The 24,883-nt window shown below is 27.4% G+C and overlaps 1 protein-coding gene across 1 annotated transcript in view; it reads left to right on the top strand.

Moving 5' to 3' along the window:
- Nucleotides 1-24,883, top strand: part of LOC107440232 (metabotropic glutamate receptor 1-like) — a 256,108-nt gene that overhangs the window by 59,650 nt on the left and 171,575 nt on the right. The window contains exon 2 of the mRNA XM_071181257.2: nucleotides 23,950-24,046. The gene's annotated coding sequence lies outside the window, so the exon portion shown is untranslated. The remainder of the gene's footprint in view (nucleotides 1-23,949; nucleotides 24,047-24,883) is intronic.

Below are 24,883 nucleotides of genomic sequence, written 5' to 3'. Positions count from 1 at the left end.
TAACAGTTTGATTACCATTTTATTTATGGTTATTTGACTGTTTTGATTTAATATGGTAGAATAACCATTCAATAAATTGTTATGTAACCATTTTTTCCGAGAAATTTCTAACAGTGTATGGTTGCACACTGTTTATTAAAATCTACTGAACCTCTTCGTCTAATGATTACGTAAGCATATCAGGAGGGGGGGAGAGTTTTGAGATTTGTTAGTTTTTGCTTACAAGAGGAAAGTGAAAAGTGCAATATGGTACTAAATCTCTTTTATAAAAGAATCTCTTTTTTTAAAAAAGTCCATAAAGCTGCCTAAATATATAAATAAAAACTTTTACGTAAGTATGGTCGGGGTTGCGATTATTTTTGCTAATTAAATTGAGTCGGGCTTCGTGTAAAATTTGTTTACTAGGTAATATTTGAAAAGCTCAGTCAGTTAAACTGAATATGAGTTTCTTTTGGTTCTTTAAATATGTTTTTCTTAAACATTCTTGTCTTAGTGTTGTTCATAATTTCACGAAACCTATTGAACCAAGCCTTTCGAATATTACAATAGTGCATAAGAGTGATGAGAAAAAGAGACTTTGCGTTTGCAGATAAGAGTGAGATGCTTATAACAGTCACTAAGCCTTTTTCATTGAAAGCAAAAATCTATCACTAAAAAAAAGTCCTACGAAAGCAAGGAAGGTTATGATTATTTTTATTGAATCAGTTTGAAAATCGTCCGTCAAATAAATGGTACCATATATGGACCGGTAAAGCACGCTCTGTAAATTGCAGAAAGTGTAGGAACTCTCACAGGAGGTTTTACTGCAGTTTCTTGCTTCACTTTAAATGTATTTTTCTCAAAAACACACTGTCATATTGTTTTACACAGTTTCTTGAGATCTATTGAACAGCTTAGCATTTACTTTAGGGGAAAATGTTAGTTATATCTGCTTCTAATGAATCGATTAAAACCGAAAAGTAAGAACAAAAGTTTCATTAACACAAAATAATTGAAGAGACTGTTAATACTAACTATTGACTACAATTGTCAACAATGGCAGTGCAATGGTAATACGCATCAACAATGGTAATACGCTTGCTTTCCTCAAACTTCAAATATTGTATTGTATAATCAATCTCAAGGATTATCAATACGCTTAATTCTCTGGATCAATTTGGCACCGAATCACGGTTTCAGAACAATTGAATTACGGTTTAGCATAGGCTAAATAGGCTCAAACTTCAGACATTGTATTGTATAATCAATCTCAAGAATTATCAATATGCACAATTCTCTGGATCAATTTGGCACCGAATCACGGTTTCAGAACAATTGAATTACGGTTTAGCATAGGCTAAATAGGCTCAAACTTCAGACATTGTATTGTATAATCAATCTCAATAATTGTCAATATGCACAATTATCTGGATCAATTTGTCACCGAAATACGGTTTCAGAACAATTGAATTAAGTTTCAGCATAGGCTAAAATTTCTGTCAGTTTAGGTTTTTCATATATAATTTGAGTATTACTTTAATTAAATAAAAAAAACAAAAGATTAATGATATTCGTCTATATTTTCCGAAAAGCGTTAAATATCCACTTTAATTCAAAAGTGTATTCTTAAATTTGAAATCTTTGTTAATTTCAGTAATGGAATTGCGTCTTTAAATGAATCTTTGGGACAGCTTTTATTTGCATTATATTACGAATTGTCATTAGCTTATTACCTAAGACAAGTTCATGCAGTTCAGTAATTAACGCCATTATTCGTGACTGGTAGAAAACCTTTAAACTGATGGCTCACAGAGGCATAAACATAAACCATTGAAATAAGGTTACTTTAATGCAATTTCAACGCTGCGAGATTTATAGAAGCGTTCGTAATCTCTCAACAGAAATGTCTCTTGAGCGGTAATGAATTCAGAGACACGAACAGCAGTGCCTGTGAGTAAATAATCTAGCATGGATTGCGAACGAAAAACTCGTATTATGGTTCCTTTGAGATATATTTAATCTGGCAGTGTCAAATTGGAGAATCGTTCGAAAACACGGTTGAAATTGAAGCTTTGAAAATGGCTCTTTCTGGCTCTAACTCTCCTTTGCTCTAATCATCTCGCAAATGGTAGTAAAATTAACGAAGACGAGAAAGGCGCTCATTAAGGCTTTCGAATTTTTTAACGAGTCTTTCGAAGGGTTGGAGATTAAATTTCGCTAAGAGTTATTTTGTAATAAACATTGTACTTTTGCAGCTAAAATTTTTATTTTAAAAAGAAAAGATAGTTTATGTTTTGAAAGGAAGCTGCTGCCGAGGAGTTCTTTAGTTTTATAATTAAAGCATCTACCGTGCATTGGGACTTTCAGAAAATATTGAAAGGACTTCTAGAATTTGGTGAGAAAACGAAATCATTTAATTAATCAGATTCCTGAAATATAATTCTTTTAATGGATAGAATAAGGATTTTAAAACAGAAAATGCAGTAAAGAGATAGCAATTTTTATTTTCGGAATAATTTCGCGAGAAGAAAAATAACTGATAAAAATTTTCTTGAGAAAAAAATTGTGAGACATCAAAATTTTGAAATTTGACAGAATTTTTTTTGAATTTCCTTTTGAAAAAAAATCAATGATTCATTTCAAGTGTTCCTCATTAAATATTTTAAATTTTAAGTAAATTTATTCTAAAAATTGTTTTGAATTCAGTTGATTTTTGTAGAAACCATCCGAGCTTTAACTTAAGGAATAATTAAGTGGAAAAAATTGGACTGGAAGAAAGTCTAAAAGGTCTGGTTTGATCAAATATAATGGAAAATATTTACTTCTTGAATTTTTTAAAGTTTCGGATCTAAATTTTTTGAGCTTATAGTATATTTACAATTCTCATAATTTAATTAGCACAATTTTTTCAATCATACTTTAAATTTATTAATGGGATATTAAACTTAACATTAATATAATATATTTATGTTTTTTCTCCTCTATTAACGCAATTGCTGTCTAGTTTTACAAAGAAAGGTTGTGTTTACCGCAATGTTTCGCATTTAGGACTTGTCTTCAAATCTGTAATTGAGGACTTTTATCTATTAACTGATTAAATGTGTAATTAATCGGGGCAGGTGATATGTTATGTTACGAAACTACATCCAAAATTTAATCTTCTAGTAAAAAAATATGCCTTTTTTGATGAATTGGTATTTTTGATTCTCAAGTATTGTGAAGAATCCCTATTTGGAAAATATGGTGTTAATTGTTTTGTTAGGAGAGCTAGTTTATCTTAAGCTTAAACTACGTATTGTTAATTTTACTTTTTGCGTATTTCTTTAAAACTGTTAATCAAAACATTTTTGCCTAATTTGTTTGTCCAAAGACGATTTAATAGGATTTTTTAATAACTATATGTCATATTTTATATTTAATTTCAAAATAGTAAAATAAAAAGGAAAGGTATAGAATGCTTAACATGATAATATTTAATGTTCTTTTAAATGAAAATCTAAAATCTAAAAGAAATGATTTAAATAGAGACTGCCCAATAAAATAATAGTAACCTTTAAATTTGCATTCTCGAGAACTTCCTTTTTGTTATTTCAAATTTTGATTTTAGTAATTTAAGTTTATATCAATAAGTTGTAAAAAATGAGAAAAATTCTTTCTATCATTATATAAAATTATTAAATAATTATATTTTCATCGATAATAAAATTTATTATTGTGTGTAATAACTGTTTGATTGCAGGGGTAATTGTGAGCCCAAATCAAAATTCCGGAAAATTTCTTTAGTTAAAAAAAAAAAAGGTTTAAATTGAAAAATTAGAAAAAAATTTAAACAAGGTTTTTTTCTCAATATTTATTAGTTTACTTAAAATATATTTAAAATTTTACATATACCTATACCATTTACACATACCTATGATGACCTCGAGAAATATTTCAAATTTAAATATGTCTTTCTTTTTTGAGTTTATGATTATAATAACTACTTAATGATAAAAAAATGAATATTAATCATGAATATAAACTATAAAGTATCTGGCTCTCCCTTACAAACAAATAAAATAAACTGTGCCTTTAAGTTCCACCTTTGAAAATTTGATTTCTGGAAACTTCTGTGATCAATGATTTTTTGAAACGCCTGGACCCTCGATCTCCGGAAACTTCCGGATCCCTGTTAGCGAAAATTCCGAAAATCCGGATTTTTTTCCGGAGCACAATCAGCCCTGTGATTGTAAAAAATTCCACTAAATACAATCATTTCTTATTATTTATAATAAATTTTATTAAATTGCTGATTTTTAAGTAAAATATAATTCACTTTTGTCGGCAGCTATCTCATTCAGATTTGTTTTAGACAACTATTTCCTTCAAAGGGCTCAATTCATTTTCAGTATATTTTTTGAAAAATACTTTTAGAACTATTCATCTTTAAAAATTCAATTTTCGGTGAATCCATGACTGATAACTCCAAAAGACCCTGAATAAATGAATAGATTAGTAGTGTAATATAAATTTCTTTTTTATGCTTAACTTATAACTGATAATGATACATGACTTTAAATCAATTATTATATTTTTTTACTATATGGTGGATAAGAAATGCAGATGACACTTTTTTTCCTATTTGACGATAATAATGGGGTGCCAAATTACCTTCTACGTTTAGCATTTTAAGCTTTCTAGAAATCGATTAGTCTTACCGTGGTAAAAAAAAATCTAAGCTAATGGATTTCTTTCCTTTTCCCACATGCGAAAAACAATCAAGCTGTATTGTGAAAAATTATGCAATTTGCATATTTTTTTAGGAGTTTAGGGAATTAATCAGTATTACAGATAACTGTTTAGAATTATAAAAATTTAACTTTAGTCTTTATTTTGCATGGAACATAAAGTAATTTTGTATCATACTGTTGGTTGTTTGGTATGATAATGCTTTTCTTTTTATAATGTTTCTGCCCCTATAAAACTAGTCTAGATACGAAATTGATTATTTAATGATTTGTATTCTTAAAAAAAGGGAATAAAATTCTAAATGAAACTAATTTTTGCTTAATTTTGTTTACTTCAATAGAATTCATAGTCAGTAAAATTTGGAACTAATAAATTAATTTGGAACTCATAAACTAATTTAGAATTATAGTGTTTTAATAATGCTTTTCTTTTTTAATGTTTCTGCCTCCACGACTTAAAATTAGTGTGGGTACGAAACTGATTATTTAATGTTTGCACGTTGGAAAATAAAGCTAAAAATGAAATTAATTTTTGTTTAATTCTGTTTGCTTAGGCCGTAAGCAATAGTGAGTAAAATTTTTCTGTGTTACATAAATGCACATATTATATTTTAAGCATTTTCTATCTTCGTTTTTAAATAAGAAATTTTAACGCACATTTTTTTTCTTAAAAAGATTTTTGGATTATGATTAAAAAAATAGAAAACAAAGGCGAATAAAGGAGGCGAATTAAACTAGCACGTAATTCGAGAAACTTTTGTATCCAACGGGTAGAATACATTTGTTTAATTATTTTAATTAAATTTTAAAACACATGGCTGTGATTAAATAGTGGTCTACATTTATAATGCCAGTCAGTAGAAATTTTCCATCATGCTTCTAGAATGAGCCTTAAATTAAAATTAGTTTATTTCTGAAATTCTAGAAATTATTTCTATTCCTATAGATGATTTAAAAAGAATAATAAAACTAATAGGATATTTAAAATAGTGTATTATACAATTAGTCTCAATTGCCTCTAGAGATAAATAGGTTTATTTTTATTTTCTTTTAAGGAACCTCGATATTTGTCAATTATCTCGGTTTTTAAATCAAATCCCAATTCCGTTAACTGAATTAGATTAAACTTTCGTTTACATAGTTGTATCCCATAAAGTTTACCAGAATAAAAAGTTTAGACTATATAATTCTGATAATATTAAATAATATGATGATGGATATCTAGAGAAGGCCTTTAAAATTTCATTCACTAATCATGATAAATTTTTGAATATAGATTGTTACTAATATAGATTAGGGGTATGTAAAAGACCTTTTGTCTATTTCATCCTATATAGAGAAATATTAGTTACTAAAAATAAAGAGTTTTGTGATGAAAAAAATTAAAGCTCTTCATGTGGAGTGTGATTATATACTGCTCCGAAACAAGTTTGCTACATTATAGAAGGTAGTGCTGTATCTTGGACCGAAAGTATTTTGAACCAGTGCAAATATATATGCTAGTGGATAAATTCTTTATTAAGTATCCATAGTTGATACATGTAACAAAAGGTACATCTTCCGTGCTGTGGACCATTTGAGATTTTCTAGGTATGTATTCACAAATAACATGTGCTACAGAACTTTTTTGATTGTATAGCTGTTGAGTAAATTTTTGAATTTAAAACAAAACCCTTTAAAATTTAATTAAAACAGGGTAGATAAGTGATGTCAAGATGTCATTCTTTTTAAGATAACATATAAATTTATTTAAAAAAATAATCTTTTCTATTAGACTTAACAAAGTTAAGAATTCGAATGCATCTTATACCTTGGATCAAGCTCAATATTGTATCTTAGACCGGTTCGAGGTATGGACAATAGGTTCAGTCAAATCAAATATGGTAATCGTTGTGGACAATGCTCCTCCCAATATACAAAAAATGTTATGTTTTTAGAGAAGCTATAAAGTTTTCAAATATTTCTTTGGTATTACATATATGATTAACTTGAATTACTTTAACTTATACAAGCAATATGAAAACAGCTTTTAATTACATGGAAATTCAAATTTTTAAGTTAAGAAGAATATCCAAGTTGGAAAGAAATAGGAAGTAACATCCAATAGTCTAAGGTGCAATATGTGGTGGTGCTATGTTAGTACGAATTGATTTTTCTAGCTTTAAAAATATTTTTTAATGAATGATAACATTATCTCATAGGAAAATGTTTACTAAACGATTTAAGACTTATTCAAGTTTTCCCATATTAATGGAAAGCGTGTATTAAAGACATTCTTGGTTTTATGCTGCTTTTAGCGCTTTTCCATTTTGACTTATTGAAGTTATACTTCTTATGCGACTTCTAACAAGGTTGCGTTAAACGTTTAACGATACATTTTTATTGACCGGTAAATCACGTGGTAGGATCCAGTTTTCCCTCATTCATTTCCATATTGTTTGGTTCTCACTAGCATAAAAATAATAAAAGTCATAAAACTGTTGTTTTTCAATAAATATTTTTTTAGTTTGTTTTGATACACACATAATTTAACAGGGAGCAGGAAAAAGAGTCGTTGAATAGAACTAGTGATCCTTCTACGACTGCTGATTCTTCTGCAATTAACGTTGCAGGTTACGAAGTTTTTTTCTTCCGCGCAGAGGGACTCCACGCATTTTTTTTTCATATTTAAATTTTGGTGTTTATCTTTGTTCAATTAAATTTTTTATACTTTTAATGAATTTTATTGTCTTGTTATTTTCCTAAAAACTGTATTGCATTTTTCACTCTTTATTATTACCTAATATATTTAAATTCATTTGGGAAAGCATTTGGGTTCACGTGTGGCAAAACTCAGAAGTGTATTAAATCCAATGAAGATTCTGGATATACGGGTTGCAAGGGAATATTTTAATCAGCGGTTAAATGAAACGCTCAGTTGAACCGACGTCTCCTTTCGAATATATCAAGATAATTCTTTCCATATCAGTTATTTGTAATTTAAGATAAGGCACCTGGTATTCTTATTTAAATGTTTTTTTTATCCGTGTTATTATGCAATATTTGTAGATCTCTTTTAATATCAAGCATACATGATGTTCAAAAAATTAGTTAATTACAGTTCAATTTTAAAATTCTGGGCTAACATTTAAAAATGTATGACTTTAAATGTATGAAATTTAATGCATCTTTTAAGTCTTCTGTGATTTAAAAATATAAGTTTTCAATTTCATTTTAATTAAATTTTTGAACTGAATGGAATTATCTCGTTCAGTTTGACACAATCATTCAATATGAAAACGAAAAAAGGCGGTAGAGTGACTACTATTTTAAATGGAATGATCTTGATTGATTTAGAACAACTGTTTGATATGAAAATGAGAAAAACCGTTGAAGAAATATAATTTTAAAGGAAATTATCTTGTTTAGTCCTTCACAATTCCTCCATATGGAAATGAAAAGGCCGTAGAAAGAGTATAATTTTAAATGAAATTATCTGGTTTAATTCAGCACTATTGTTCGATATGAGTATTAAAAAGGAGGTAGAATGACGGTTATCTTAAATGAAATTATCTTGTTATGTCTAGCACAAATTGCTTGACATGGAAATGAAAAAGGCAGTAGAAAGAACATAATTTTAAATAAAATTATCTCATTTAGTTCAGTACTATTGTTCTATAGAAAATTAAAAGAACCCCATAAAATCACAATTATATGAAAAGAAATGATCTCGTTTAGTTCAGCACAATTGTTCGATATGAAAGTAAAAAAGACTGTAGAATGACAACTATTTTTAATTATTACCAGTTGTGCAATATTTGTGGCTGTTGCTTATAAAAATTAATACACTGATAATATATATAATACTAAACAGATTAATTCAGCAAAAACCATAAAATCGAAGAAGAAAATATCAGAACAGTATTTGGAGAATACTTTGAGAATTGCAACTACGAACATTTCCTATGATATTGGTAATTTACTTTAGTAAACACAGGGAGGACAAACTTCGCATCTGTCTGTAATGGCATGAATGGCAATATATATATATATATATATATATATATATATATATATATATATATATATATATATATATATATATATATATATATATATATATATGTAACATAAAAAGCTTCAATTAATCTTTTTATGTTAGTTTCTTCTTTATAAAACAACTCCTAATTTATTACTACTTAATTCTTCGAATCGAAGCACTTTATGATACTTTTAAAGAAACCACATCCTGTTTCTAAATCTATTTTTAGCCAACTATACATAAATTTAAATAAAGATATTTTTCCTTTTAAGCCTTGTGAGAATCGCGTGATATATTTAATTAACCAATAGTAATTTCTGAGTTTTCCCTCTTTTCCCTAAATAAAGGCATTTTCGGATTTTTTGCAAGATTTTCCCTACCAGAAAGACTGTTTGCTGATGGAGTAAACATCACTTTTTCGCTCCCACTCAACTAAGAATGATCAAATAAAAGTTACTCTGATTTAATTAAAATCCTGTGTCTGTTTTCCTGCTCGGTCCGACTGCATCATTTTACAAGCCGAGCAGGATTATAAGAACTGATGAAACGGGCGCAGGATAATAATATTAAATGCTTCTTCAAAAAATAAAAATAAAAAATTAACTAAAAGAACACACTTCTACTATGTTAGAAGATTTGAGCCTATTAACGAACGAATCGAAGACTTCACAGAGACTTGACCCTGGCTGGCGACACTTTCCCCTTCTACCCAGAAATCGAAAGCATAGTCTGCAAATTTATTAATTTCGGCGTTAGTCAGTGACTCATCTTAACGAAGAAGATGGTGTATTCCCCTTTTCAACTAACTGTCGTGTTTACTCTTGGAATGGTGCGACTATGGAGAAAACATTAAGAAAGAAAAAAAAAAAGATGTTTCGTTTGCTTCACCTTTTCGAGAATTCCATGCCTCTAAAGACCTGTTCCATATTTTTGAGTTCCTGCTTATTTCAAAGTGACAGCGATTCTACATTTCCAGAAGTTCATCTTGGTGGCTACGATTCTGTTCGCGTGTGCAGTTTAGTGATAGTGCAGTGATTCGCGCAGTGATTCCCAGCGTTTAGTGATCATCCACATTAATAAATTCTTCAATGGTATTCATATAATGAAAATTTACTTCGATCCGTGCTTTTGTTTTGATAATAATTTACAAATATTTTTTGATTATCAAAATATTTGGTGTTTGAACAGCGAAAATAATAATAGATTTTGGTTATATTCGGAAATTTTTTTTTCTCATTCTTGATATTTCATTGTGATGATTATTAATTTTTATGATTATGAATTTTTCATGATTATTAATTTTTATTCATTGTTCTTATTTTTGCATTTTCAAAAACTTATTGTTATTGAAATTTACTTATTCTTTGAGGAATTTTATTTTATTAAATTGATTTAATATGATTAGCATAAAAATGTTATAGGATATTTAGTTTCGTTTTAATTATATGTTATGAAATAGGATCAATTGAAAATTTTTGTAAAATTTAAATTCTGTGTTAGTGTTTATCGTAAGGTAACGATAAATAAACAACTATGACATTTAATTTACTTCTAAAAGCTATATTTAATTGTTAAAATTTATTTTGGTTATTTGAATGCCCTTACGGAGTGGCAAAAACTACAAATTTAGAATGGATGAAAATGCCAAAAACAATACAGATAATTCTGAAAATGAATTGAGTGATAATTTACAAAAATTAAGTATGGAACAAAGTGTACAAGATAAACCAGACATACTAGTCTTTGAGCCTGACATTGGTGTTCAATTCACATCCTGGCTCAAACATTTCGAAAAACAAACTCTAGATGCTAATTGTAATGACGAATGGAAAGTTAGAAATTTTCAAAAATTCATTAAAGGTTCAGCTTTAAAATTGTATATTAATAACTGTCTTAATTGTAATTCATATCAAGAAATAGTTGAAATTTTTAGAGAGCATTATTTTTCACCTCCCTTTGGCTTTAATGATTTTCAAAATTTAAAATTTTCTGGCCAAGCTAAAGACCTAAATTCATATTTTACCGAAAAGGTAGAGTTGGGTCGAAAAATAAATTTAAGTAATGATCATATCATTGAAGGTCTATCTATTGGTTTGCCCCACCAAATTAAAACACTTTTGGTTTTAAAGGAACCCAAAACCCCGATTGAATGGCTCACTATTGTTTCGAAAATAATTCATGATGTACCTACGGTCTTACCCCAAACTGAAACTAAAAAATTACCAGAGTCTAAATTTAATGGGTATAGACCACAATATCAAGGCTGGGTACCAAGGCGGCCATTCTTTAACAACTCAAGTAATCCAAATTATAATCCTCGACAAAATCAAAATTTTCCCCGGCCTAGTCAAAGTTATAACCAACAATCCCAATTTAGACCTAGAATTCAAAATGAAAAGTTTCAAAGAAATAGACAACAAACTAGTCATTTCGCCCAGGCTTCCCAGGAGTTGCCTCCTAAGCCATGTAAATACTGTGATAAGCTTGGTATAACCAATGCTTATCATTGGGGCCAAAATTGTGTAAACAAACCTAATTCTTTTATGACTGAGAATCAAACTCAGCATAAACAAGAAAGTGACCAACCACGAAATTGACAATTAATAGTATCCGGATACATACAAAATGAAAACTATGAAAGTGACAAATACCCGATTTTGACAAATAAAACTATCCTGTTAAATATTGATACAGGTAGTACTTTAAATATCATCCCAACTAAACTTTTTGAAAAACTTAATGTCCAAAAAGAAAGAAAGAACTTTGTTAATGTAAAACAAACAAAAGGTATTTTGCAACTTGACCAAACTTGTACTTTAAATTTAAAAATTGGAAAAATAGCTAGGTCAGTGGAATTTTATATTTTAAATACTGATCTACCTTATGCCATATTGGGTTTAAAGGAATGTAATGGGTTTAAATTTGTGATAGATTGTGTTGAACGAGTTGTAATGCAAAATCAGAGAAAACTGATCACTTTTTCGGATTATAAAAGCAACTTGTCTTTACACATTTCTCCTGAAATCCAGGTTAATGATTGCAACAAAAATACCAATAAAGAAAATAAAGCTAAGAATAAAAATAAAGAAAGTAGAAATAAAAGAAAAAATGTTAAATCAAATAATAATAAACAAAAGGAAGAATTTGTTATGGAAAATAAAATTTTGGACGTGAGAATAAACAAAAATAAAAATGTAAACAAAGTGAAGTTAAGGAAAAATAAGAAAAATGGGATTAAAAATAAAGATTTAAATAGCAAAACTGAAAATAATCTTGAGTTTTCAAATGTTCTTGAGACTAAATGTGATAATGGTGCGCAACATTGTCAAAATCATGTTGACGGGATTATGCAAATTCAAGATGATGAAAAAAATTCCCAACTTCAGGAAATTTTAGAAGATTTTTCAGATATTTTTGCTAAAGATAAATATGATGTAGGGACAATAAGAATTGAACCTCAAAGGGTAAGATTAACATCAGACTTACCAGTATCCTTACGAGCATACAAAACTTCCCCAAAACAACAAGAGGAAATAGATAAACAAATTGAAGAATTGTTAAAGCATAATATAATTAAAGAAAGCTCTTCTCCCTATTCTGCTCCAGTAACTCTAGCTTATAAAAAAGATGAAAATAAAAAAAGTAGATTGTGTATAGACTTCAGAAAATTAAATCAAATTACTAAATCGGATGCAGAACCATTACCTCTTATAGAAACTCTTATAGATAAATTAGGGAACAGTGTTTATTTTAGTAGACTAGATATGGTAAGTGGTTATTGGCAAATTCCAATCAACCCTGAAGACACTGAAAAACTTGCTTTTGTCACCAATAGTGGGTTATACGAATGGTTAAGATTGCCATTTGGGTGGAAGAACGCCCCTAGTATTTTTCAAAGAACAATACGTAGAATACTCACTAAATATAAAGTTTCATTTGCTGCTAATTATTTTGATGATATCATAATTTATTCTAATAATTTTGAAGAACATATAAATCATCTAAAGGAAATTTTTGAAATATGTAGATTTGAAAACTTAAAATTAAAAGCTTCTAAATGTTCTTTTTTGCAAACTAAAATTCAATTTTTAGGTTATGAAATATCAAATGGTGTAGTAACTCCTGATAACAATAACATTGAAGCAATTAAAAACTTGAAACCTCCAACTAATGTTAAATCTCTTCAACGATTTTTAGGTTCAATAAATGTGTATAATAAATTTATAAATAATTATGCTAAAATTAGAGCACCTTTAAATAATCTCTTAAAGAAAAATACACCCTGGTGTTGGACTCCCAAATGTCAAGAAGCATTCGAATTTTTAAAAAATGCTTTAGTTTGTAAACCAATTTTGAAAATATTTAACCCTAAGTTACCATGTCATATTTTTGTTGATGCAAGTCAAAGTGGTGTTGGAGCAATTTTGAAACAGCCAGATGTTTCAGGTGTCTTACATCCAATAGCATTCCATTCTCGTTCTCTTAGAGACTATGAGAAAAATTATGCAATCACAGAACTGGAATGTCTTGCTATTGTTGATGCATTAAACAAATTTTATCATTATTTATTTGGAAATAAATTTACCATACATACAGATCATGCGGCTTTAGTTTGGTTAAAAAATGTTAAAAATCTGAAAGGTAGATTGTTCCGATGGTCTTTACTTTTGAGTATGTATGATTATGATATAAAATACACAAAAGGCACCTTAAACTTTGAAGCTGACATGTTATCCCGTGATATTCCTGACAATATTGAACACAAAAGTAATGTTGATTTAAATAATGTAAGCCATTTTTCACATCTATTGCAATTAGATGAAATTCGCGAAGCCCAACAAAATGATAATTTAACTGGAAATTTTATTAAAATGGATAATGTTTTGAGTATACGTAAAAAGGGTTTTACCAAAATTGTTGTTCCATTTTCTTTGAGGCATAAATTACTTGAAATTACTCATAAAAAATTTGGCCATCCCGGAATTCAAAAAACTATTAATTTACTTACTCCTGTTTACTATTGGGAAAATATTACTTTGGACATTACAAATTTTAACAAACATTGTCATACTTGTCAAATTAATAAAAAACCCAGACAGAAAAGATTTGGGTTACTTCAGGAAATGCCCCCAGTTGACAAACCTTTTGAAATAATTGCAATTGATAGTGTAGGTGGTTTTAATTATTACAATTCTACCAAAAAATATTTAACTTTAGTAATTGATCATCACACTCGATATATGTGGTCTTTTGCATCTAAATCAATAACTACGGAAACCTATGTAAATTTTTTGCACCAAATTTTTCAAATTCAAACCCCTAAAAGTATTTTGAGTGATAGAAACGCCGCGTTTACTTCTTCCCACTTTAAAAAATTTCTTAAACATAGCAAAATCAAACAATTGTTAACTACAGCCCATAGACCCGAAACTAATGGAAAAGTTGAACGTTTAGGACAAACCATTGTAACACGTTTAAAATGTAAAATTAATGATTCTTCTAAAAAAATTCCTTGGCCTAAATTATTAAAAGAAGTAACCGAAGAATACAATTTAACTCCACATTCAGTAACTAAATTCCCATCAGCTTATTTAATGTTTGGCACTCTCCCATTTAATCATCCTTTATCTGAAGAAATTTTTCCACCAATAGAAGAAGCAAGAAAAATTGCAGTTGAAAGAACTAAACAATATCATGTAAAAAATAAAATTTATTATGATGCAAGATTCACTCATATTGAATTTTCCCCAAATGATACTGTAATGTATGAAGATTTTAAATACCCCAATACTAGGAAACTTACCCCAACTTTTTCCGGTCCATATATAATTCTTGAAAAAATTTCTGATGTTAATTATAAAATAAATAAAAAGAATATTCAGAATAAAGAAAATTCAGAAATAGTGCATATATCAAAATTGCGAAGGTACCACCCACCTGACAAACTGAAATTATGTCATGAATAAAAAACATGTAATTATTTAAATGGAATTGACTATATTTTATATTAAATTTAATGATTTTTCATTGTTAAAATAACATTAAAAACACCGAATATGACAACATTACACATGGTTCAATGAACATGTGGTCCCCTTTTTTTCTGGAAGATCCGACCTTTCAAATTTTCTTCTTCAAGTTCAATGTTTACCCAATCTAGAAGGATATGGGGCGATGGTAGTTTCTCTCTGTGGTGAAAACCAAAAAAAAAAAAATTTAAACTTAAGCATCTATTGAAACTAGGATCTTCCAGCACATCATTGTTGAGACTAGGAACTGTTTTCCTCCTTTTGGGGAATACAGCCCCTAATCCAGCAAAAATTTTCCCCTAATAACACTGAAGTCCTAAATTTCAGATAAAAGACCATTGTGTCAAATTTTTGTAATACATTTTATTTTCAAGATGTACAAATCCTGAAGAAAAATTTCAGATTGAAATTTTTTTGGAAAAAGTGTCAATTTGTATTTGTCTATCTCATATCACTTGTATTTTCATGTTTTTTAATATTTGCATTTTTAGAAAATTTTTATAGATTTTCTTATCTAAGTGAAAAGTTTGCTTAAATTGTGATTGTATGAGGAATAACTTTATTTATTGTGATTTTCAAAGACTGAAAAAAAAACTTGAATCACAAAAACTATTGAAAATGAAGATCTAACACTTCATTTTGATGGTAGCGCTACTTCAATTTTTTTTCCTCGAGACTTTCATGAAATTTTTTTTTATATTGTGTACTTATATGTATTTTTTATAATTCATATTACTTTGAAATCTTGTTAAAAGTACAATTTGATTTTTTTTTATTTTAATTGTGTCATCATAGGGAAAGTTTTGCAAAAAGATAATTGAAAAATTTTTGATAGTAGTCAAAAAATTTTCGGCGAGGGGGGATGTAACATAAAAAGCTTCAATTAATCTTTTTATGTTAGTTTCTTCTTTATAAAACAACTCCTAATTTATTACTACTTAATTCTTCGAATCGAAGCACTTTATGATACTTTTAAAGAAACCACATCCTGTTTCTAAATCTATTTTTAGCCAACTATACATAAATTTAAATAAAGATATTTTTCTTTTTAAGCCTTGTGAGAATCGCGTGATATATTTAATTAACCAATAGTAATTTCTGAGTTTTCCCTCTTTTCCCTAAATAAAGGCATTTTCGGATTTTTTGCAAGATTTTCCCTACCAGAAAGACTGTTTGCTGATGGAGTAAACATCACTTTTTCGCTCCCACTCAACTAAGAATGATCAAATAAAAGTTACTCTGATTTAATTAAAATCCTGTGTCTGTTTTCCAGCTCGGTCCGACTGCATAATTTTACATATATATATATATATATATATATATATATATATATATATATATATATATATATATATATATATATATATATATATATATATATATATATATATATATATACATATATATATATATATATATATATATATATATATATATATATATATATATATATATATATATATATATATATATATATATATATATATATATATATATATATATATATATATATATATTTGCACTGCAGTACTGTAGTTATTTTAATTAATATCAGTCTAATCATATTTTGTCAGATAATAACACAAAAAATAATGGAAAATGAATAGTTTTGACTGAAATTTTATTTCAATTTTGAAACCGACAATTTTGAAAATACCGACAAGTTAGAAATCATAAAACTTATTAATTTGTGCTAAAATTGACTGTTTCCTCCCTTTTGTTAATGAGCTTCTTTGCTTGCATGAGTTCTTGGCCAGTAAGGATTCTCAAATTGCCGAGAAGAAAATGACGCAGAAGTTTGAAGACTTCGATCTCGTGCTCCATTAATATGTGAAATAAGTCCTTATCTTAGCGGAAACTAATTTCGCTTACTGTTGAGGAGTTTTAAATTTCGATGATTAGATGATTTCCTATAATACATCTTCAAGAGCAAACCATAATTTTGTTAAAATAAAGGATAATTTAGCCATCGGAGGGATCTAATTAACAGCAATGTAAACAATTTAAGGTAAAGTTTTTAATTGGGTGCCCAAATTATTCTGGCGATTTTTAATTTTCTTGTAGAAAATATGGAAAGTGAGTTGAAAATGAGATTTTCTAATTATAAGAAATCGTAATAGGAAAAAAAATTGGGAAATGGAAAATTTTCTGTACAGTTTTTCTGTATTGGCACTACAGCTCAGGGTGAATCTTAGCATATTTATAATATTTTTCCAGACAGTTCTGTTCCTGATCTTGATCTTTCAATTGGATATTTTTAAAGATTTTTAATCATTCAAGACATCATCCATCCATCATTTCTTCGCTCGTCCTCTTGAGCATCGGCTTCCATTTTACCACTCGGTAGTCAGGTGATCTCTCAATGTGACCAAGTCATGAAAACCTCTGTGTTATTTACAGTAAAAGCTTAAAATTACCGTACTCAATGCAAGAGGCACCCTATTCATCTAACCAAGTGTAAAAATAAAAACATAACTTATCTGTCTAAACTTCTGATAACTCATCTTCGTTAGTAAGATGTCGGACATGGCTCTGTTCAAAAAATCATCCACAAAATGCTTGCTTTCTCGATTTTTTATTCTTTTTTGTTCTTTTTTGCTACTTTGGTTGGCTGTTAGTATGGTTCACTTCTTTACTTTAACTTTCATAAAGTGCAACAAAATTTTCAAAATCCCTTAATTAGTATTAAAATGAATATGTATGTTTATAAATTTAAAATATCATATTATTTATTATTTTTTGTAAAAATAAAATGAAATTTTAAAAATGTTAGACAATTTTTTTAATGAAAAATTAAAGAAAGACAACTTGAATATACAATATATGTACTAAATTCAATGCAGTTATTTTTAACGTTTTTGAGATAGATTATTTTAAATTAAGAAAAATAGGATTATGGAGAAAAGAGCATTTAAAGTTTCTGCTTATCTAGGGCTGGGCCTGGAACTTGGCTTGAAGTTATATGAGATAAAAACGCATTGTCTCGCTTTCTAATTGCATTAAAAATCTAATATCACAAATAGATGACGTAAATATGGTCGAAACTACCTGAACATGGTAAAATTTATCATATTTCTGGCTCTATGGGGTACCAAAAATCTTGATCATTTTTTCCAAAGTACTTTGGTAATGATTTTAGTAAAATTAACTATACATTATGGTTTAATAATATGTTGTAAAATTTCGTAAATGAGTAAAAATTTGGTATTTATATTATGATAACTTGAAGCATAGTATAAAAGCCATTTTTTCGATTAATTTAGATTTTTCAGTTTCATTTTTTTTACGAAATGTGTGGTAATAAGAACTATAATTTTTAAAATCAGAATTTCCAGTAAATCGTTACTATATATGAACAGAAAAATTGCCAAATTAATACAAATACCGTGTATTTTGATTTTTACTACAAGAAATTAAGGTTTTTATTACTATAAATGTCTTTAATTAACTGTACAGTAATATTACCGGAATTGTTTCTCCTTGTATTTGAAAATTTTTTTTAAAACAAAAGTCCATGATTTTTATGATTTATGTCCCAAACCACTTTAAAGTGCATTTGATCTTTGAAAAAATGCATGAGCATTATATGCCATATCTTTGTACTATATAGAATGTTTAAGTAAGTTATAAAATAGTTCAGATAATTCGTATTTTTTAATTATTTTATGTATAAAATTCGCATTTTTAAAATTATTTTACGTATTTTGTAAAATGTCAGTATTTAATTCTTTATATTCAACACATATGTCCAATCATGATAATACTTCTTTCTTCCCTAAAAAAATAAATTTTATGCTGTAATGTGTAACAAAGATTAGTTTTTTTAATTAAATAGAGTTAAGTAACTTTTTTTACACGAACTTATGTAATTTTAGTAAAATTTATGTAATTATGTGTATTAAAATTTTTTAAATGTTATGTGTATTACAAAATTTTAATTTTAATGTCTAAATAATGTCTTATTTTAATATCATAAGAAAAAAATAAATAAAACTGAAAATGAAATTGGTAAAAATTATTATTTTTTTGTTAGTTCTATTGTTTTTCTACTGAGAGATTAATGTCTAAAAAATTTTAAAACAAAAATGTAAAACTTGTAAAACCTTAAATTATTTATCGTGAAAAAAAATTTGATTAATTTTAATTTAATGAATATTTTTTTTAAAATCAAAGTCACGACTTTTATTCTGTGATACGGGTAGAACATTCTCAAAACTTTTTCTCTCTTTGATCTTTCTCAAGAAGTGGTGTATCTCAGTTATTAGATTTAAAAAGTTTTATTTAAAAAACTAATAAAAAAGAGTGAGATGGAAGTTCTTTTTATGGCAATAATTACTTCTCAGCGTTTTCCCCCCATTAAATCACGGAGTTTTTCCTATTCCATTTTCTTGTTGCCAAATTAAAGAAAATAATTCTTTGTTACGAAATGTTATTATCTTTTGAAGTTCTGCTCTCATCTTTAAATAAAAATATTAAAAATTAAAGCCTTGAAACTAAGTAAAAGTTCGTTTTGTTTATTTTTGTATTGATTTTCTAACGAGAAAGGTTAAATCACTCATTAGACTTTTTTATTGGAAGAAGACATTTCATGAATATCTTTAATTATTAATTTCGAATAGAAATTTAAACAATGCTAAAATTTTGTAATGGCCTTGATATGGTTAATAAAATAATCGTGAAAAAATTAAATAATTGTGAATAATTGAATTCAATTTCTTTACAAAAAAGATGCTACTTTTGAATTGTTATTTTTGCCATACACAGTTATAAAATTTTCGCATTTAACTATAGTAAAAAATTGCGTTTAAAATTTGTATTTAAAATTTTATTTCCCTCTAATGTAATGTCCCCAGTGGTTTTAAAGCAAGAAAAGGCTTAATGTTTAAAAGCCGGGTAGTAATAATAATTTAAAGAATATCAATTTCTTCATTTCTGAAAAATTACAGTCTCATTGAAAAATTTTACGGTATCTTTAAGGAAACTTTCTGTTTTTAATTCTTTCTAATTTTACATGATACTTCTGATTAAAACAAATTCCCCGGTAGAGTTTTTTTTACAACGGATTGTATTCAACTATAGTACTCTAGAATTTTTATTTAATACATTATTTTGGCGAATGCATTCATGACATTTTTATTTACTACACTACTTTAGAGAATGTATTTATGATATTTCTTATTTACTACACATTTTCAGAGAATGCATTCGTGATATTTTTTATTTTAATGCATTTTTTAATGTTTTAGATTTGTTTTGCTTTTCAAGTCTACATTAAATGGCTATTAATAAAAAAAAACATATAAAATAACATATAAAATGGCATATTAAATAGCTTATTCGTTTTATTAAATATTTAAAAAGTAATATTATTTTAAATAATAATTATAATGAAATCACAATATAAATATAATAAAATCACAATAGACATACATAAAAAATTATTGCAATAAAAAGGATACCAATCACAATTAATTAATGTATCTTTAACAAAGGGTCTGAAATTGCTAATAAGATTGTAGATTTTTGGAGAGTAATTTGGTAACTAAATTATTAATTAACTCTGTTTTTTTATATTCGTAGTAAATAATTATAATTGTTTACATAATAAATGCTAATGATGCAATTAGAAAAACTGCAAACCTTTGAACTAATTATAAGTAATATAATCCGGTTATTCCATCAACTTTGAGTTCATTATAATCAATATATTTGGATAAATGCATAGTTTTTCAGCATCTGTAAGAAAATAAATGCAATTTTTTTATGAAAGAAACACATAATTTTTATGTTTTGTGACGAGATCTAGGCAGTCCTTAAGAGACTTAAAAATTATTCAGTTTATCAGCTTTTTAGTTTAATTTCGGTTTTAATGTATAATTATCAAACGTTTGGCAATTTTTTTAAAAAATGTTTGTAACCACAACTATAAAGAAGTTGAAAAATTTCATATGTCTATTTATATTTAAGTATACTTGATACAGTGACATTTGAAGTTCTCCTTGTTAATAAAATTTCATTACATGCAGCACAGAGAAAAAAAATCTGGTAAAATAACTCTACTGTATAGTAATGATTGTAATGATTTATTGTAATAATTGTTATTAAGTACTGTATGGTAATTTCTAGTAGGAAAGAAAAACATAATTCTGCATAATGAAACCAAAATATGCAGCATTTAAACGATTCATCTAGTAGTTTTTTCGTTCATATGGTAACGGTTTACCAGAAATTCTAGTTTTTAAAGTTATAGTTTTTATTACTTATATTTAGTAAAACGTACACAAAACTGAAAATAAATTTTTACTGAATAAGTAAGTTTCTTTGCCGTGCTCAAATGCATCACGTTAAAATTAATAAATTTTACCACATTTATCGAAATTTATCACATATTATAAAAACATATTTTAGCGGTATCATAAAAATATTCTGAAAATCAACCGAATAAATGGTTTTTTGTACCATGATTAAAGTATCACGGTAAAATTAATAAATCTTACCACATTTACCAAATTTTATCACAAAGTATAAAATCATATTTTAATGTTCTACTAAAAAGTGCTTTGGTAAAAATTATTGAGCTTTTTGATGTTCCCATAGAGCTTGAAACGCGGTAAATTTTACCATATTCTGTTAGTTTTTACCTTACTTTTTTTCTCTGTTAAAGATTTGCTACAAAAATTATTTAACAAAATTATAATAGGGAGATTTAATTAACGACTATGCCAACCTTTATCTATCAAAAGGTACTTTGAAATAGAATACAGTTAACAAGTCTTATATACTATTAAATTGATATTTAATATTATTAGTGGTAGTTACGCCTCAGTACTCTAAATATTTGAGATTATTGTGCCCAGGTGTTGTTTAGAAAACTTTAAAAGTTATTTTATCAAATATATTTTATCAGTCATTTAACAAAAATTCGTGGTTCCTTTCAATTTCTTTTCATGAAAACTATACTTTTTAAACTTTATTTGATCATAACTTCCAAGTCTATTTCTATTAAAAATTCGAGCCATTGACACAATGACAAGAAAGTTATTCAACTTGTTAGAAAAAGTTTCACTACTGGTCAAGACTTGTTACACAAACATTTTAACAACATTATACAATGAAATTTTTTATCCTTAACAAATACCTGTCAGACGAAATGATCAATTACTAATAAGTAAAAATAATGTTTCTTTCAAAAAAGAATTTTTAGTCTTTTTTTTCCTCATAAAAACTAAAAATCAAGGAACAAAAGTTTTCACAATTTATCTTGCTTCTCTCCTGCCAAGACGAATTCTTTGAGGAATTTGATTAAAATGAATTAATACCAGGAGAAAAATGGAAGAGAGTTAGAAAAAAAGAACTTAGACCTTATCGATAACATAGTTAAAGAATTCGCTGTGAGATTAGGAACTAGTTAGTAAATCCATTTGTTTCAAAATTTTTCACAGCAATCTTTTGGGGACGTATAACAAATTCCCACCTCCTTTCAGAATGTAGTTTCATTTTATTTTTAAAGATAAAAGAAATTACTTGTCTGTATAAATTTTTATCAAGGAAACGGGTGACATTATAAGGTGACGGAAACATTTTAATAATATATATAGAAGCAAATTATTTAAGCGGTATTTTTTCTGGCATCATTCCGAAGAATTACTTTTAAATTTGATATTTTGCTAATTAAAGTTTTGATCAGTAATGGTTATGGTTAAATTATTTTAATATTTATTTAAAATTATTTTAAATTATTTCAATATTAAAGTTTGCAAGTCCAGGGATGGAACACCATTTTAGAGCAAAAAAACTGTTCTGTGGAGTAAACATAGTTTTTGGAACAGATTGGGGCATATTATTTTTACTTGCAAGCACCTAGTATGCAGATTTGAAGACATAAATGTACAATTTATACCATATTCAACAGAGCTAGAAAGAAAATGCATTATTAAATCGAAAGAATTTAACAAATGCAACAAATTACAAAAATAAATATATTGCTGAAAAAATTTACTCAATGAGATTCCTACAAAAATAAAATCTGAAAAAGGCTTAAATCATATTTAAATAAGCATTTTAATTTTAATATACATTCGGCAAAAGAAATTTGCTAATTATATCGGAAAAATCAAAATGAAATGCCTAATTTATATGAAACATTATTTATCATCAACAAGAAAAACAATCTTCAATAGTCAATGGAGGGTTCATTCTAGGCGGGGTTTCTGAAATTACCCTTTGGATTTCCTTTTTAGGACATTTTCTCATGATTTTTTAAATTCCGACATTTTTAATGCGGTAGAGAGTTTTGTAAATGAAATATCACTTTTTGACACACTCGATTCCATCGCAAATCCACGTGATTTTTCTATCGTGTCTTCCGTTATCCCAAGTGTTTTTTTTTTAATTCTTATATTTTTAATTTATACGGTGTAATTATGACGAAAGTTTTGGGTTTGTGTAAAGACTATTTGTAAACGACTTAGTCGAAAAACAATTTTTGACAAGCTTGATTCCATCGTTATTCCATATAGTTTTTCAATCGTTTTTCGATTACTTCCACTAGTTTTATAAAATTATAATATTATAATACGCGTATTTCAAATTTTTGGCGAATCCTTCCCCCCCTATTTTCGACGAAACTATCTTAAATCCACGTCGTTTATTGATCGTTATTTTTGAACACTTTCTCATAGTTCTACACTACACTGTGAAATGAATATCGGCGAGGACACTAAAAAAAGTATAGTCAAAACTTACAGAATATGGCGAAATTTACAGTATTTCTGGCTCTATTGAAACACCAAAATGCTTAGTAATTTTACTGAATTGCTTTGTAATGGCGTACGGTAATGATTTTGATAAAATTAACAATACAATATGGTTTTATAATATTTGATAAAATTTGGTAAATGTGGTGAGATTTGGTAATTTTATCGTGAAACCTTACAGCATGGCATAAAAACCTTTTATTCGCTTTAATTCCCTTTTCAGTTTTGTATCTCTTACTAAAAGTGTGGTAATAAGAACTGTAATTTTAGAAGCCAGAATTTAAGGTAAACTTTTATCATGTGAGCAGAAAAATTCCTAAATGAACTATTTATATACCGCTTACCTCATATGTTAGTTTTTATGAATCAAAATAAATTTTGTTTAGTAGAAATGTCATTATCATACAGTACGGTAATTTTGGCATAATATTTTCCAGATTCTGAAACTTGCCGGACCTGACGGCAGTGTGTTATGTTTCCCAGCTTTTAAATCTATTGTATTTCCTGAGAAACATCCTCCTAAGATTTTAAGAGGTAACTTTTTCTATTAATTCAACTTATTGTACAGTGGGCCGAAAAAACGGACCACCCAGAATAACTTTTGATCCAATGATCGGATCTTCACTTTCTAGGACTCAATCTTTACGGTTCGACGGAGGTGGCCCTCAAAATGCTAATTAATTAGTGCAGATTCTATTTTAAGTTACGAAATAAAAAAAAAGGAATTTCCTTGAATAAACAGATCCTTTTTTCGACGGATTCAGATTTCCGCCTCCCACAATATAGGGGGTAGTCGCAATCTTAGAAATATGGTCCCAATAGTTTAGTCAGGAGAGCGTTCGAAATTTTACACTCCCTAATGCTAATTTCACTTTTTGCGCATTTCGCTTTATATCGAGAAAACTATAAGCGAATTGAAAATTTTATTGCGCGCAATTATAAAATTTTTTTATATGAAGATAATTCTGTAAAAAAAATTTTTTTTTTGAAAATTATTATTATTTTTTATTATTTTATATAATAAATGTTCGAAAAAAATTTGAATTGTAAGGTATAAAATTTTTTGCATCGTCTTAATGAACAAAATATATAGATATCTACCCCCTATATTTTTTGGGTTAAAAATCTGAATCCGTCTAAAAAATGATATGTTTATTCAGAGAAAGTGCGTTTTGTGTCTAATAACATAACTTAAAATATCGTCTGCAGTAATTAATTAGCATATTTGAAATTGCCCCCTTGAATCATTAAGATTGAGTGCTAGAACGAGAAGATCCGATTACTAGATCACAAGTTATTCAGGTTGGTCTATTTTTAATTTATTTTACCTACTGTATATACATGTTCTGGAGCAATTCTTAAAGCAAGTAT

Source organism: Parasteatoda tepidariorum, chromosome 8, assembly GCF_982258835.1.
Source record: "Parasteatoda tepidariorum strain Cologne lab strain chromosome 8, Ptep-v5.0, whole genome shotgun sequence".
In the NCBI taxonomy this organism is placed as follows: Eukaryota; Metazoa; Arthropoda; class Arachnida; order Araneae; family Theridiidae; genus Parasteatoda; species Parasteatoda tepidariorum.
The sequence above is the reverse complement of the archived record's forward strand: the minus strand, read 5'-3'. Positions and strand labels throughout refer to the sequence as shown.